Genomic DNA, 16,474 nt, shown 5'->3' with positions numbered 1-16,474 from the left:
TTTCGTCTTTGACCCATTGTTTATTCAAGTGTGTGTTGTTTAATTTCCACATATTTGTAAATATTTTCTTTTCCCCTTTATTCATCCCTCATTTCAGACTAGAGTGGTTGGAAAAGATCTTGGCATAATTTCAATTTTTAAAAATTTTTTGATGCTTATTCTGTGACCTAACACATATCTGTCCTGGAGAAGTTATGTGTGTGCTTGAGAAGAAAGTATATTCTGCTGCTGTTTGATAATATGCTCAGCATATATCTTCTAGGTCCTTTTTTATAGTGTTGTTCAAGTCTTTTGTTTCCTTATTGACTTTCTGTCTGGATAATTTATGTACTGTTGCAATAGATTCTACTATCGTATTGTTTTCTATTACTCCTTTCATATTCATTAGTGTTTCCTCAATGTGCTTATGTGCTCCAATGTTAGGTGCATATATTATATACTTATAATTGTTATATCCTCTTGATGAATTGACCCCTTTATCATTATATAATGACCTTCTTTGTCTCTTGTTACAGGTTGTGACTGAAAGTCTATTTTGGCTAATACAAGCATAGCTATCTCTGCTCTCTTTTTGTTTCCACTTGTGTGAAATATATCTTTCCATTCCTTCACTTTGAACTTGTGTGTGTTTTTGAAGCTGAAGTGAGTCTGTTGTAGGCAGCATAAAGTTGGTTCTTCCTCTTTTTCTGAATTCATTCATACCCTCTATTTGGTTTGGTTGGAGGATTTTATTTATTTATGTTTAAAGTAATTATCAGTAAATAAGAACTATTAATTGTTTTCTGGCTGTTTTGTAGTTTCCCTGTTCCTTTCTTCCACTCTTGCTATCATGCTTCATGAAATGATGACTTTCCATTGTGGCATACTTTGATTCCTGTCTCTTTATCTTATATTTACTATAGGTTTTTGTTTTGCACTTACCTTCTGGCTTACTTGAAATATCTTATAGATATAACAGTTTTTTTTAAACTGGTAATTTGACTTCGATCAAATATAAAAACTCTTCTGTTTTACTCTACCTTCCCACATTTTATATTTTTGATGTCACAAATTTACATCTTTTTATATTATGTATCCATTAAGAAATTATTGTAGCTATATCTGTTATTGATACTTTTGTACTTCCACTTTTATACTGAAGTGGTTAACATACAACCATATGACATTACTAGAGTATTCTGAATGTGACTATATACTTGTCTTTGCCAGTTTTTCCCATATGTTTTCATGTTACTAGTTAGTGTCCTTTTGTTTCACCCTGAAGAACTCCTCTCAACTTTTCTTGTAAGTCAGGGTTAGTGGTGATAAGCTCCTTCAGGCCTTGTTTGTTTGAGAATGTCTTCAACTCACCTTTATTTCCAAGGGACAACTTTGCTGGAAAAAGTGTTCTTGGTTGCTGTTTCTTTCTTCAACACTTTGAATATATCATTTCATTCTCTCCTGGCCTATAAGCTCTCTTCTGAGAAACCTCATAATCTTATGGGGATTCTCTTGTTTGAGATTTTGTGTGTTTTTTTTTCATTTGCTCCTTTCAATTCTCTCTTTGATTTCAAATGGTTTTATTTTAATGTGTCTTGTAAAAGATCATTTTGGATTGAAATTTTGGGGTGACGTATTAGCCTCGTGAACTTGGATGTCCAAATCTCTCTCCAGGTCTGGAAAGTTCTTAGCCATTATTGCTTTAAATAAGATTTCTATCCCTTTTTTTCTCTTTTTCTTCATCTCAAACTCCTGTTATACATACATTGTTTCTCTTAATGGTATCCCAATAATTCCTGTAGGCTTTCTTTCTCTTCATTCTGTTCTCTTTTTGCTTACCTGACTGGATCATTTCAAATGATATGTCTTTGAGTTTAGTAATTTCTTCTATTTGGTCTAGTCTGCTATTAAAATTGAATATTTTGGTTAGTCATTGTATTCTTTAGCTCTAAAATTTCTGTTTTTTAAAAAATCTTTATTGAACTTTCCATTTTGTTCTTGTATTGTTTTCCTGATGTCATTAAATTGTTTGTGTTCTTTTATAGCTCTCTGAACATCTTTAGAACAATTATTTTGAATTCTTTATTGGGCAATTCCTGCATTTCCACTTCTTTGGGGCTGGTTACTGGAGGTTTACTGTATGTCTTTAGTTAAGCCATGTTTTCCTGATTTTTTTATGATCCTTATAGCACTGCATAGGTGTCTGCTTTGTTTGAAGAAGCAGTCACCTCATCTAGACTTTCTAGACTGATTTTGATAAAGAATGACTTTTACCTGGGAGTGGGGTCCTGTTGGAGTATTCTGTGACCCTAGACCAAGTGGTATAGGAGGACACCAAGTGCTGGGCTGTGTGACAGCCCCAGTCTGGAAGGACATGGTGACTCATATCTCAGGCTTTTGGGGTCCACATTATTGACAAAGGCATGGTCCTTTGTGAGCACTGTAGTGGTGGGGAGGTCTTCAGTGACTGCAAAGGCTGTTGGGGTCCATGGGAATGTCTCCAGGTTCAGTGGCTAGAGCTGGTAGTATACACATACTTGGCTACAGGGGCCAGCACCTGGTGCCTGGGTAGTGGCAGGGGCTGACTGTAAACATACATGCAGTGGTGGGGGCTAAGTCAGGCAGTAAGGACTACTCAGCTGTGGGCACCCATGCTGTTGACATGTGGTACCATGGCATCACAGTCTTCTCTGGATGTACACATGCAGTGGAGGCCAGTGACAGGTGTCGGGCAGGTGGTATGCAAATACACAGCTGGAGAGGCTAACCCCAAGTGCACACATAGTAATAGGTGTCAGCTCTGGGGGTCCTACACTGGTGGTCCTAGGTTGGTATTGTACACTCACACAGCTAACAGTAACCTGGGCTGCAATTGTGGTTCTCAGGCTCTGGTGGATGCAGGAAAAAGGAGAGTGCTGGATGGAACTCTGGTGGCTGGTGTCACCAAACATAAACTCATGTGGGGTAAAAGCTGGTGAAATCTGCAAGGGCCCCACAGCAGCTTTGTTGGCTGTTGGTTTCTTCAGTGGCAAAAGCTGCTGAGGTAATTTGCAAAGCAGGTCACCGGGAACCTCAGTTGCTCATACCTTGTGGTTACTACTGGTAGCCCCTGCTTTTTTGCCTTGTTCCTAGCTATCCCTATATGTCTCAGCTTTGCCTGTCTCTGGGTGAGGTGAAACTAAGTGGGGACTTTCATGCAGTACACTGAAGGCTGGGAGAACTAGACACTCACCCCATTCTACCTCTCCCCGCAAGGAGAACTCTTTCTAGCCAGGAGTTCCCTCTTGGTCCTAAGCAATGCCAGCTTGGGAGCTTGGTTGATGCAAGCAAAATGAAGCGGTTCTTCCCTTCCTTTTTGTGCTGCTATTCTCAAATTTTTGTTTTCTGTTGTGCTAAAGTTTCTGAAGTGAATGCCAGAGCTGGTTTGTTTAGGGATTGCTGCCTAATTCTTGATCCTTGTGCAGAGACAGAGGCTGGGGTCTCTTAATGCTCTATATCAGTGATATCACTCTAGAATTTGTTTTTTTTCCTCTCAGGAAAGACAGAGTCCTCCCATGTGGAGCCTAACATGGAAGCCTTCACATGCTTTTCCATGGCTGCAGAGCATGGTGAGTATCCTGAAAAATCCGTTGTTCCAAGGGACGCTTTCCTTGTGGCAGAGAAGTATCTTCCTTAAGCCCAATACCACCATTCTGTAGGACTATTTGTCTTACAGAAAAATCCTCAATTTTGCTGCCATTTTTCCAGGTAGCCAGTATCAAGGACTTTGCATTCTGGGTTAAAATGGGCAGCAAGACACTGGACTATTATTTTAAATTCTGGACACCATTTCAGAAAAGCGGGAATTGAAAAGATTCTCTTGAGGTGGGATCTTTAAGTATTACTGGTATCATTTTGGATATCAGCTACATATCCTGGGATATATTTCTAGTTGCAATAGGAGAAATTAGATACCCACTCTTTTTAGAGTTGGCCTAGCAGGGGTTTCCCCATTATATTGATTATTTGGGATACCAGTTCTTTAAAAAGATATTGGCTCCAAGATGCTTAGTAATGAAAACTAATGTCAGCTGTCTGCACGCTAACTTCAGTCTGTACACTCCATATTTTATGGGACTACATCAAACTAAAAAGTTTTTGCACAGCAAAGGAAAACATTGACCAAATAAAAAAGACGACTGACAGAATGGGTGAACATATTTTCTGATATACCTGATAAGGGGTTAATATCCAAAATGTATAAAGAACTTAGAAAATTCAACACCCCAAAAATAACCAACCAAATTAAAAATGGGCAAAGGACCTGAATAGACACTTCTTTGGAGAGGCTAAAAGATATATGAAAAGATGCTCAACACCACTAATCAAATTAAAACCACAATGAGATACCATCTCACACCTGTCAGAATGGCTGCCATCAATAAATCAACAAACAACAGGTGCTGGTGAGGATGTGGAGAAAAGGGAACCCTTTTGCATGGTTAATGGAAAAGCAGACTGGTGCAGTCACTGTGGGAAGCGGTATGCAGATACCTCAAAAAATTAAAAAATGGATGTGCTTTTTGAAAATAAAAAAATGGATGTGCTTTTTGACCCAGCAACCCCACTTACGGGAATATATCTGAAGGAACCCAAAACATCTATTCAAAAGAGCATAAGCACCACTATGTTCACTGCAGTGTTATTTATAATCACCAAGATATGGAAGTAGCCCAAGTGTATATCAGTAGATGAGTAGATAAAAGAACTCTAGGACATTTACACAATGGAATACTACTCAGTCATAAAAGAGAAGTTCTATTCTTTGCAACAGTATCGATGGACCTTGAGAACATTATGCTAAGTGAAATTAGCCAATCAGAGAAAGACAAATACCATATGATTTCACTCAGTGGAATCTAATGAACAAACTGAACAAGCAAAATAGAGACAGACACAGAGAGATCAGGATGATAGCTATGGTAAGGGAGGGGATGGTAGGGGGTGTAAGGATTGAGCAAAAAGGAAAAGAACTCATGGACATGGACAACAGTGTGGTGATTGCTGGGGGAGGGGGTGTAAGGGGACTAAATGGTAGTGGAAACAAATACAATAAAAAAGAAAAAAGAACATCCCATATTTTAGTACTAGATGTGTTTGAGCTCCACACATTTGATATGAGATTCAGTCATTCTTATAATCCTTTATTCATTCTTTTTCATGCTCTGTCTCTTTTAATGGCCATTCATGAAAACATATTGAACACAGAGCTCCTGCAAAGAATGTGTCCCAAGGAACTCAGCTCCCTGGCTTCTGCATCGGCTTAGTGTCTACAAATGCCTGTGACTCAGACTGTCTCTCACCAAGACTGGTTTTCAGCTGCCTGTTTCTGTCGTGTGATCAAGGCATTGGATGCGCCCAGGTCCCAAGGGCCACCCTCTGTCCTAGACATTCCGATCTAATCAGCATGAAAAGAGTTCACCGTAGTAAATGCCACTTTAATTATAAGCTTGCTCCAACTAGATTAGAATCAAAATAAACATGCTTAAGACAAAAATTAGATCTGAAGAGCTTAGTCATTGAGCTTCTGAGACAGAAGTCCATTTTCAATTTATGATTAAGTGACTTTCTTTTCTCATTCTTATTTCAATATTCTCATTTCCACCATAAACCTACATCATCATGCAATCCCATACATTATTTCTTAATTGTTTCTTTTTTACTTGCCTTTTATTTTCCTTTCTGTTATCACTTTAGGTTTATCACCTCTCTCCTCTCCAAGCATTGCAGAGAAGCCCTACCAGTAGATGTTAGTAAGCAGATTATGAACAGTGGCTTTAGAGTTACCTGCTTTCAAATCTGGCTCCAACAGTTAGTAATGTAATTTGCACATAATATTGATCTCTCTCAGCTTTGATTTCCTTAGTCAAAAAATAAGAAGAAATCATACTTATTTCACAGGGTGACTGTAAAAATGAATGAGATAATGTAGGTGATGCCTTGACCAAGGGCCTGCAAGTGCTGTGATATTACTCGGCAAACACTGCTTGTTGATATGAGTAAGAGGATGCTCAGCAGACCTACAGGTGAGCCTGCAATGAGGGAGACTCGAGTCTGAATCCAAGGTCTGGCTCCTGGGAGTTGCAAGAACCTGGGCAAGTTGTTTGATTTCTCGCTATTCTGTTGACTCTTTTGCAAAATGGGGATAAAAACCCCTGTCCTGTAGGTATCATTTTTGTGTGCTGTGTTTATTAATATAAGTTTCCTCTAAAAGTTAAGTTTCAGGCTGTACTTGCATATATAGAATGCAGTGACCACTATACATCTTTCTCTGAAATATCCTGGTAATGAGAAACAAACATGACCATCACATTACAAAGGTTTCCAGGGGTAGTCACTCTTATTCTTATCCCCATGGCCAGAAACAACACCTTCTATTCAAATAATTTAGTATTAGACTTTTTACTTTAGGTGAGGTTCTTTGCAATTAAATAGGTAGAGTTATGGGCAAGTTTTCTCTGCTTTATATTCATTCTACAGATTCAGATTACAATAGGAATGCAACCAGTTCAGCCGAGTCTAGCTGGAGACTGATAACAGACTCCAGAAACCACAATGGCTTATTGAAGAACCAAATATAATACCTCAGATGTTCTAAACGTGAAGATTATCTTTTCCAGTCAGGGATAAGAATACTACCTCACAACTAGCTATATTGTAACAGGATACATAGAAGAGAGTGAGTGAACTGCTTATTTCCCCATTAGCAAAGGGCCCTGTGGTAAATTGTATTACCATCCCAATTATTGGCTGCTGCTCTCTGTGAGGAGACTATACTTTTCTACCCTGTTAACATCAGGTTTTATGTGACTTGATTTGGCCAATGAAATGTAAGTATTATGCCCCTTCCAAACAGAAGCTTCCATAGCCACCAGTCATTTTGTGCTCCTAGGAATTCCTTGAAAGAATCCTCCCTAATAATTGCCTTATGTGGGCCAGCAGTACATGATGGTCACTGGCCTTGACTTCTTGGCCATGCTGCGAAAATAAGCAGGATATGCCCAGCACTTCACTTTAGGATGTAGGAACATATTGTCCTTGAGTCTGGTCTTCAGTCTGCACACACATGCAAACACACCCTCCATGTATTTATTTTTTCTTGAATGCTGAGTTAATTCTCCTGTCTTTTGTTATCTCCTGTGAGATAATTTAACTTCTAAATGCAGTTGGAAAATGCAGTGCAAATGATACTGTAGTAAATGAAAGAACTTCATCAACTTCTAATTAGAAATTGAGTCACTATGTGGATAGCATAACAAAATAGCTGGTTCAGAGCAGACTTTATTGAAAGGATAAGATTTACAAGCTCTAATTAAATTTATTTTAACAAAGTATCTCCCTGCCTTGGCCAGGTAGCTCAGTGGGTTAGAGCATTGTCCCAATATACCAAGGTTGCCAGTTCAGTCTCCAGTCAGGGCACATACAAGAATCAACCCATGAATGCATATGTAAGTGGAGCAAAACATCACTCTCGCTGCTCCACTCCCTCATCTTCTTCTCTAAAATCAATAAAAAGAAATTTAAAGTAACTCCCTAACTACTGGACCAGTACTGTCCAAAAAGCTTTTCAGAATGACATACTAATTCTATAATTGTGGTATCTGATATGGCATCCACTAGCCACATGTGGCTACTGAACACTTGAAATGTGTTAATACAACTGAAGAGCTAAATTTAAAATTTAATTTAATTTATATTTAAATTGAAATAACTGTATATGGCTAGTAGCTAGTGAACTAGAAAGTGCACTTTTGACCCTACATTGAAAGAATATCTTTTCCTAATAGTTGAAGTACTTTTTCATGTTACTATATCTGGCACTAAGAACTTCATATGTACACATATGTATGTGTGTGTAGATATATATGCATATGTCTATATATCTATCTATTTATCTCTCTATCTCTGTAAGTAGCAGGCAACCTCACCTTTTTATGTTTATATCAGGCAGCCATATCATTGCAGATCCAAGAAAGAATCGCCTGTTCTGTTTCATACTCATGTGGGTATTCTCATTAGAGATCTCTTTTAACTTCATGAAGCAAATTTTACAATAAAGCATTTCTCTAAGATAGTCCTAATATGCAAACAAATAGTATCACATCCTAGAATCATAAGTCAAAGATGTTCTTATTTACAATTCCAATATTCTTATTTCTTTTAAGATATTGTTTTTTCTTATAAGAAATGAACACACAATACAATATATAGATGATATATTATAGACTTGTACACTTGAAATGTATATAATTTTATTAACCAATATCACCCCAATAAATTCTATTAAAAAAGATGTTCTTATTACTCCATCCATTGATCTAGAGCATAAAGAACCTCTGTCACATCATCCTGACAACCTGCAATATTGCACTTCCAGATCTCTACACTTCAGCTCTTCATCTTTGTGCTGGAAATCAGACTCCCATGTTCTTCAAACAACCAGATTTTAGTTGCCTGGTCATTGAATTGAAACTTAACTATATTTCATCTTACCCAATAACTAAGGAGTTTAGGTCCTCTGTTTCCAAAAGACTCATCTCACTGCAAAGATGTAATATTCTAAAATGTACTATAATTGTTAAGATCATGGGATTTGGAAAATCATAATTCCTAATTGTGAGATATAATTATTTGGGAAGGCTGGAGGTTGATGTGTCATTAGGAACACTTGGGCACTGACTCTTTTTACATTCTGTAGCCAAGGCCTTCCTGGTGGACTGTCTCAGGGAGTAGAGGCCAGGGACATCCTTGCCAAGACAGGTCACATTGGTCATTGCCTCAGAGAGATTCTTTACCACTGGGTAATTAACTAAGACATTTAATATATTCTTAACAAGAGTGGGGTGGGTTCTCTCCCCCTTGATTATAGAGTACCAGAAATACCTGGTTCTACCTTCTAGGGACAATGTGAGAATTAATTCATTGATAGTACCCAGCATAACAACTAATATCATGCCCTGAGAAATGATTATTGACATTGTTTTATTTTTATGGAGTTCTAAAATTAAAACATAGTTTTACTCAAAGAACAAAAAAAGCTTCTAAGAAGCATAGATCCTTTGGAATAAAGTAAATGACTATTCAGTGGAAAGAGATGAATATACACCAAGTATATTAACAGCAAAGGTACTCCCAAATGCAAGGTTTTATAGTTTTCTACTAAAAATAATAAAGTATAACAGAATGACCAAAGTCAGTCTCCCTTCCACAGACAAGGTAGGCATGGTCAAACCTGAGGTCTGTTCGTCTGAGAAAAGGAAGTTCATGAGAGAACATGAAGGAGGAGAGCCGAGGTCCTCGGAGTTGCTGTAGGCTGTTTGTGGCATGACAGATCCCAGAATTTCTCCCCGGTTTCATCACCAGATTCCCGTAGCCCAATTATGATGTATTCATAAAACTCTAAGGCACGTGCCCCTATGAGCAGTGGGTCACAGGAAGCTCTTGGGGTGGTTTTAGGGATCCTCTCTGCAGACTAGAGGCAGAGGAGGGTGCTAGTCATCCAGTCTTCCCACGACAGAGAAGTAACGCTGCCAGAGGACTAGCCTTCAAGTACACTGGGTGATTCATTTGAGTCAGATTTTCTTAACTTGGAAATTAAGTTGGACAGCTTTAAAAAATGTATTAACCCTTTCAAACACTAACCTGAAAAAGAGAATGCCATTTTCCAAAGTGGCTGACCAGTGTTAGGATTCAAAGTTACAGCAAGAGGAAAATAAAATTTGAGAGCAGATATTTTACAATGTTTACTGTAAACTCTTTATCAATCTTACAAGGGGTATATCTAATGCAAAAGACAAATCAAGATTATTTATGTTTCAAACTATAAATAGAGCAGGGATCAGAAAGAGTGAACTTATCAGGAATATGTTACATATTTGTTGTGTCTTCATGTTTCAGAGAAAAATGTAAAACTGCAGTTAAAGCAACAATTTGTTTGCTTAATAGTGGTTAACCTTTAAGAATGTGCTCTGGGGGGAAATAAAGTGGAAATTTAAATAGTGTTGCATTTTGCCATTAATTCAGGTTTTCACTGTCTATTTCCAAATGCAAGTAAAAGATAATGGGGAACCTGCTCCAACTCTATTACGTTCAGTCAAATCCCACTTTAACTGCATAGATGGCTTTGTCTTTAAGCTGTTAGACTTTAAAGACACTTTAAAGTTTCCTATTTAGCAAGTATCCCTATAATCCTTGGATACAAAATGTCTTCATGTGCATGGAAACACAGAGATATATTTTATATTCACTAAACAGAACAGCAATTTATTCCAAGTTGCAAAGCCGTGTCCCCTAAGAAAACAATGACACTCATTTCTGAAAATACATCCCCCTCCAGCCTTTGTCAGATTACGTGCTGACCAGCCCTCTTACTTCTAAAGCCCAGAACAGGGTCTACCATCCTGTGAGGTGAGTCTAATTAAATTTTAGGGCATATTCGATGCTGGAAATAAATAAAAATAAGACAAGAGCTCAAACATAATGACAATAATAATCATCAGAGCAGTCATTTAAATGAACACTTTTAATCAAGCACCCTAAATAAACATCATAATGCAAAAGTAGAATAGAATTTAAATTTAAATCAACATTCTACCGCATTAAAAAAAAAGCAGGTGGGTGGGAATGAAACTGAAAATTCTTTTACTTTACCCATGTAAACATCAGACTATTTTTCTCTCCCTAGGCTTGCTTTTCTTTCTTTGGCATGACAGTTCTGATTCTTCAGCCTCCCCATGAAGAAGAGAAAAATTCCCTTGAAGCTGCACTAAATTCATCAGCAAATGAAATTACATTCATTTGATAAAATGCTAAACGGAGAAAGGCAGGTTTATTTTAAGCCGTCAACAGGCTGTTTTAGTTAATCATGCACAGTGCAGAAGACAGGAGTTTGGTTGCTAAGAAAATGGTTGGCACGGTTCCACAAGGCCCATGTGATGTGAAATGCATCTGCTCCTTTTAACTGTGAAACAGAAAAAATAAAATAAACAGTTCAGGGTGTATTGGTGAGTCACTGTGGAACACAGGGCCAAAATAACTGATGTGTTGTCAGTTTATTTTATACAACCTTGTTGTTATGGTGTCAGCCTTTTCTTAGAATTCAAAAATTTTCATTTGAATAGTGATATTTTGTTAGAAAATTGATACACATTTATTGTAAATTGGAAAATATATAAAATAAGAAAATTAAAATCTGCTATAGCACATACACAAACATGAATGCCAATGTCTACAGTGCCTGGTGCATGCATAGTAGGGGCTCAATAGTTGCTGAATGAATTAATATATATTTTATTTACAAATATGAGCTTACACTGTATTTACTTTTAAAACCTGCTTTCTGTTCATTAAAATGTTTATCATAAACATTTTTGTGTTATTAAGTATTGTTCTTAAACATGTTTTAACAGTGCCATTATTATGGGATGCAAATTGTTCTCTTACAAGACTTTCATAAGAGCCAGGAACTGGCTCCCTGCCCTGCCCAGTGAGGCTGATACTATGGTGCTGATGAAATCTGAACATATTCAAGATTTCCTGCTTGTATGTCACACTTATTTCTTTGCTTATTCAGTCAGTCACTTGAGTCTCAGCTGTCCTAAGCATATGTGATTTCCCCATTCCACCAGCAGATACAGACCTTCACTACCTAGACAGATACTCGTTGCTGTCAGCATCGAGGCTCACTAATGTGAGAGGGAAGAGCCAAAGATGGCACCTGCCTGGCATCTGTGTGCCATATGGTCCTCAGAGGAAAGTAACCATGGCTATCAATGTCCGCAGCATCTTCAAGGTGGCTGCTTCAAGGTGACAGGCCAAAAGGACAGTCTTAAATCACAATGTAGAAGAGTATTTGGTTTAAAAAAACATTTTGGTTACATGATCCAGAAGACTGAAAGTTCAAAGCAAAAAAAAAAAAAGATAAGTGGAGAAACACGGTTATCTCCTGAGGACTCACTTGAATCTACTGTCTTCACTAAGAACAAAATGGAGAATGGTAAAATTCAAGGCAAAAACAATGATGGAGGGCAAACAGAAGATTCTTGAAGATTAAGTAAAGTCATCAGCTGGCTGAACAAGAACTAGCCAGCTAAGAAGGAAGAATTTGAATATCAGCAGGCATACTGGCAAATTCCAGTACTTTGCAAGTTCATCACCACAAGGTGTACCAGGGAGCTGAGAACAAGTTCTCCCAGGGACAGGGCACATCTGTCACGATGTGCCTCGTCTGAACCCACAATCAAAGAAGGTGACCATACTGACAAGAAAGCGTGTTCCACAGATCTGTCGCAAAGTTTAAACATGAGGCCAAGTCAGTTCAGTTTTGAAAATTGTACCTAAACTATGAATTAAACTGAAAAAATAAATAGATTGAAATACATATAATAACTCAATCAAAATAGGAGTTCATTTCTTGCCCATTTAATAGTCTAAGGCAGGTGTTTCTGGCTGGTGGATGTTCTGCACACAATGACTCAGGGAGTGACCCAGGCTTATTTGGTCTTATCTCCACCAAGTTCCTGAGCATCTGTCTCCATCAATGACAAAAAATGAGAACCTAGATGGACAAACCACATCTTCTTTACAGCCTTGTCTCAGAAATGGTATTCATCCCTGAAAGTTAGTCAGGCAATCTAACAGCAGGGAGGCTGGCATAATGGAGTCCAAATGTGTGCCCCAAAAGAAGAGAAAATGGAGTGGTGGGAGGAGAGGGAAAAGCTAGCAGAGTTTGCAGTTGCTTAAATTTGATCATATTTTGTATACTTGAGTGATTCTCATTGCACTCCAGCACTGTGGTAATGAGTGAAAAACAAAACTTATGTCTTGATGAATAAAGACCCATTTTAAATTAATGTCATGAAAACATGCAGCATTTCTGGGTCAAAGAACATAGGAAATTCTAGAACTTTTCATTAAATACCATCAAGTTGACCTTGAGAAGTTTTTTAGTTTATACTCTCACCTCCATGCCATTAACGACCCCACTGCAACTCTTTACTTTTTTATAAATAAAATTAAGTATTCAAACAATAGAGAAAAGATGAGTGAGGGATGTAAAACAAAATCACCAGAGGTAATCCCCACTAATCTTTTGTTGACTATCTTTTCCTTCAACTCTGCACACAAAATATTCCATACAAATGATTATATTACACTTGACATTTTAAGAACTTGTGCAATGCCCTATTCTCTTGTTCTATTTCCTTCTATTTTATGGTTCCTTTATCTCCTTTTCTCCATCCTTCCTCCTTGCCTTTTATCCAGATTCTCATGCTTTGTTTCTGACGGCCCTAACTGATGTACTTTACCGAGTCAGTCCTGACTTGAGGAGGTGCTATAGCATGGTAATGGAGAGCATGGGCCCTGAAGTCACACATCATGGCCCTGGATTCCATCTTGTTTATGTCCTGCTGTCATGATCTCTCTGTATCTGTTTTCTTACCTGTAAAATGGAATAATAATATCACCTACCTCATTAGGTACTATTAACCCTTGTTAGGATTAAATGAGTTAGTACACGTAATGTGTCTTAAACAGCATCTGATACATAATAAATACTCTGTTTGCTATTATTATTATCATTATTATTATTATTAATCTATCACATATGTTACCAATATTTTCTCCTGCCTATTTATTTTCTTTTGGTTTTATGTATGGTCCTGTTTCCATGCACTAAAATATGCCTAGCCTTTCCTTTATAGCTTTTGTATTTCCGAGCATATCTGATAAATGTCTATCTCTTTATTTCCTTTTATTTCACTATATCACATATGTCTTTTCTAATTTATGCTTTCTTTCAATCATAATTGAGAATGGAGGTTTTGGTAATTGTTTTGTTAAAATCAAAGCTATCATTCTTTTTCCTTAAGGTTTCTACATTGGTGTTTGCTCAGAAAAGCCTTTGCTAGCCATTTCCAGTTTAATTCATTCATGGAATTGATATAGGTAGAGATGTAACTTTTTTCCCTAAGTTGTTTGCTAGTTACCCCAACACCATTTATTATCCCATGCTTTGATTAAAGGGATCCACTGAGGCTTGGTTCCTCACTCATTGGAACTTGACCTGACTGAAGCCATATCCCATCTTTAGTTATAGTATTCTTTAAGAGAGAGGTCTCTAAGTACAGTCAACTCTTAATTACCATCCCATAGATAACCCACCTAGGAGATCAATAAAATAAAAAAACCAGACTCAAGTTTTTAAAAAAATGCATTCTGGCTTCTCACAATAATTTTACATAAATTATTGGAAGAACACTTTTTTAAAGGTATATAAATGTTTTCAAAGCTAACTATGGGTGAATCTTATCTTGAAATTTCCACCATCTAGTTATCTGTGCATTTGGCTTTTTAATGATTACATGTAATGCAAAGCTGAATAGTGCAGTTGAAAACATGAAATCCACAGGTGGTTTCTCTGAATCAGGCACTCTGATATGATTTTATAGAATAGGAATCAGAAGACAACAGGGATTAGCCCTGGCTGGCATAGCTCAGTGGATTGAGAGTGGGCTGCAAACCAAAGCATCGCAGGTTCGATTCCCAGTCAGGGCACATGCCTGGGTTTCAGGCCACGGTCCCCAGCAACCGCACATTGATTTCTCTCTCTCTCTCTCTCTCTTTATCCCTCCCTTCCCTCTCTAAAAATAAATAAATAAAATCTTTAAACATTTTTTTTTAAAAAGAAGACAACAGGGATTAAAGAAAGTTTGGCAGAGGTAGGTAACCCAGAGAAGACAGAGATTTTTGACTCTGGAACTTATGACTAGTCAGTTAACAGCTGAACTAATAAAGTCATAATACATTTGGAATCTCTCACTCAGTAAATAATGTTCCAATCCTAAAGGCATTGGTTGTATAGCATATTCTTGTTTTTAACTATAATTTATAAAATATTTGTTTTCTGTGCTTAAGAATTTGTTTCAAATCAATGTCTATGAATTTAGTAGCACGTAGAATAAGATATAGCATGGAGCTTCATATTCTTGCTTTACTCCCAGTAGGGATTCCCCAGATCCCCTTTTGTCCTACAGTTCCCTAAACCAGGAGCTCTTGGCTTTTTAAGCACTGACTCTGCTTTTCTCTCCAAATTGGAAGACTCCGTGCATCTAAACAGGAGCCTTCATTGAGATCATTTTATGGATGATTCTTTTTCCCTTGGACTTCAGTTTTGCTTTCGGCACTCTGTGTCTTGCTTATGGTACATACCATTCAGAGTGATCAGACTGGGTCAGATACTAGTAACCACAATTATATTATTGGACTGTAGGAAAATCCATTTCTTGACTGTCCAGTCTCTCTTAAAACTGTGAATTTAATCACCCAGATTTAAAAAACATCAATTTTATGTAGTTTACTTAGTGGCATAACTCCATTTTACTGTTTAAATACAAAGTAGGCCTTTCCTTGGGCAGTGCTGCTTCATTCAACAACAAAAGGGGTGGGCAAAAGCCCATTTGCAGTTGTAATACTGAAAAAGAACACAGTAATTAATAAATAATAATACAAGGATAAACTCTGTGTTTCATGCACTCACACTGCAAATCTACTTTTGCCCACCTCTGTATTGCTCCTTAGAATAACTTTAAACATTTGCACAAAGGCAGAAAAAATTAAACCATTTATTCACCTTCCATGGTATATAACAAGTAGTTCTTTCAGTCACCTTTGAATGGGTGTTTTAGAAAAAGTCATTTTTAGGGTTAATATAGTGGGAACAACAAATAAGCAAAATTTTAGTGTCAAGTTCCCAGGGAAATGCCATCGCATACCATTAATTTTATCATCATCTCTCTGAGCCCACTGACCTCCAGCTTAGCACTGACACAGGAGCTGACCTCTTTTTTGGTTAATTGCCATCCTCTTTTACTCCTTAAATTTGTTATATTACCATTTAAAGAAAGAAAATATGTTACTATAAGGGTTCACATTTACCAAACAAATACTATTCTAAAAACATTTGTATGCCAATCAAAAAATATATATGATTATACATAATTAACAATAATTATAAACAGGAATCATTTCTAAGCTCTGCTCTAGATGTCTTAATTATTCACCAGAACTATAAAGTCCATTAAGTCTTAATAGTCTCTCTGAATCTGCTTCAGAGAGAAGGCTGTAATTTGAAGAAAAAAAGGGGGGAGGTGAGGGTATGAATATCCAGAAACCAGGCACTTCCCCAGGTGTGGGGAGAGGGGATGAAAGCTACTAATTAGTAAAACTTGGAAAGGCTTAAGGCAAACCACAGACTTCATGTCCCACCATCAGGCATCACCCTCTTTTCTAGGGCTCATCCTGCCACTTTCATTCTGGATTTTACTTCTTCCAGTTCCTTCCTCCTCTGGGGCCTTATTCCATTCATTACTCTGGACCTGTGGCTGCAGAAAATTCAAGTCTAGGGAGCTTCATCATGTTCTTGTATCTTGTTCTTACAAGGTGAGAATGCCTCTAA

General features: G+C 37.4%; 1 pseudogene; it reads left to right on the top strand.

The window, feature by feature from the left end:
* Nucleotides 1–2,651: 2,651 nt before the first annotated feature.
* Nucleotides 2,652–16,474, top strand: part of LOC123821805 — a 104,243-nt pseudogene continuing 90,420 nt past the window's right edge.

The sequence above is a fragment of the Phyllostomus hastatus genome, unplaced genomic scaffold (assembly GCF_019186645.2).
Source record: "Phyllostomus hastatus isolate PE091 unplaced genomic scaffold, TTU_PhHast_1.1 phas_contig_40, whole genome shotgun sequence".
Lineage (NCBI taxonomy): Eukaryota > Metazoa > Chordata > Mammalia > Chiroptera > Phyllostomidae > Phyllostomus > Phyllostomus hastatus.
The sequence above is the reverse complement of the archived record's forward strand: the minus strand, read 5'-3'. Positions and strand labels throughout refer to the sequence as shown.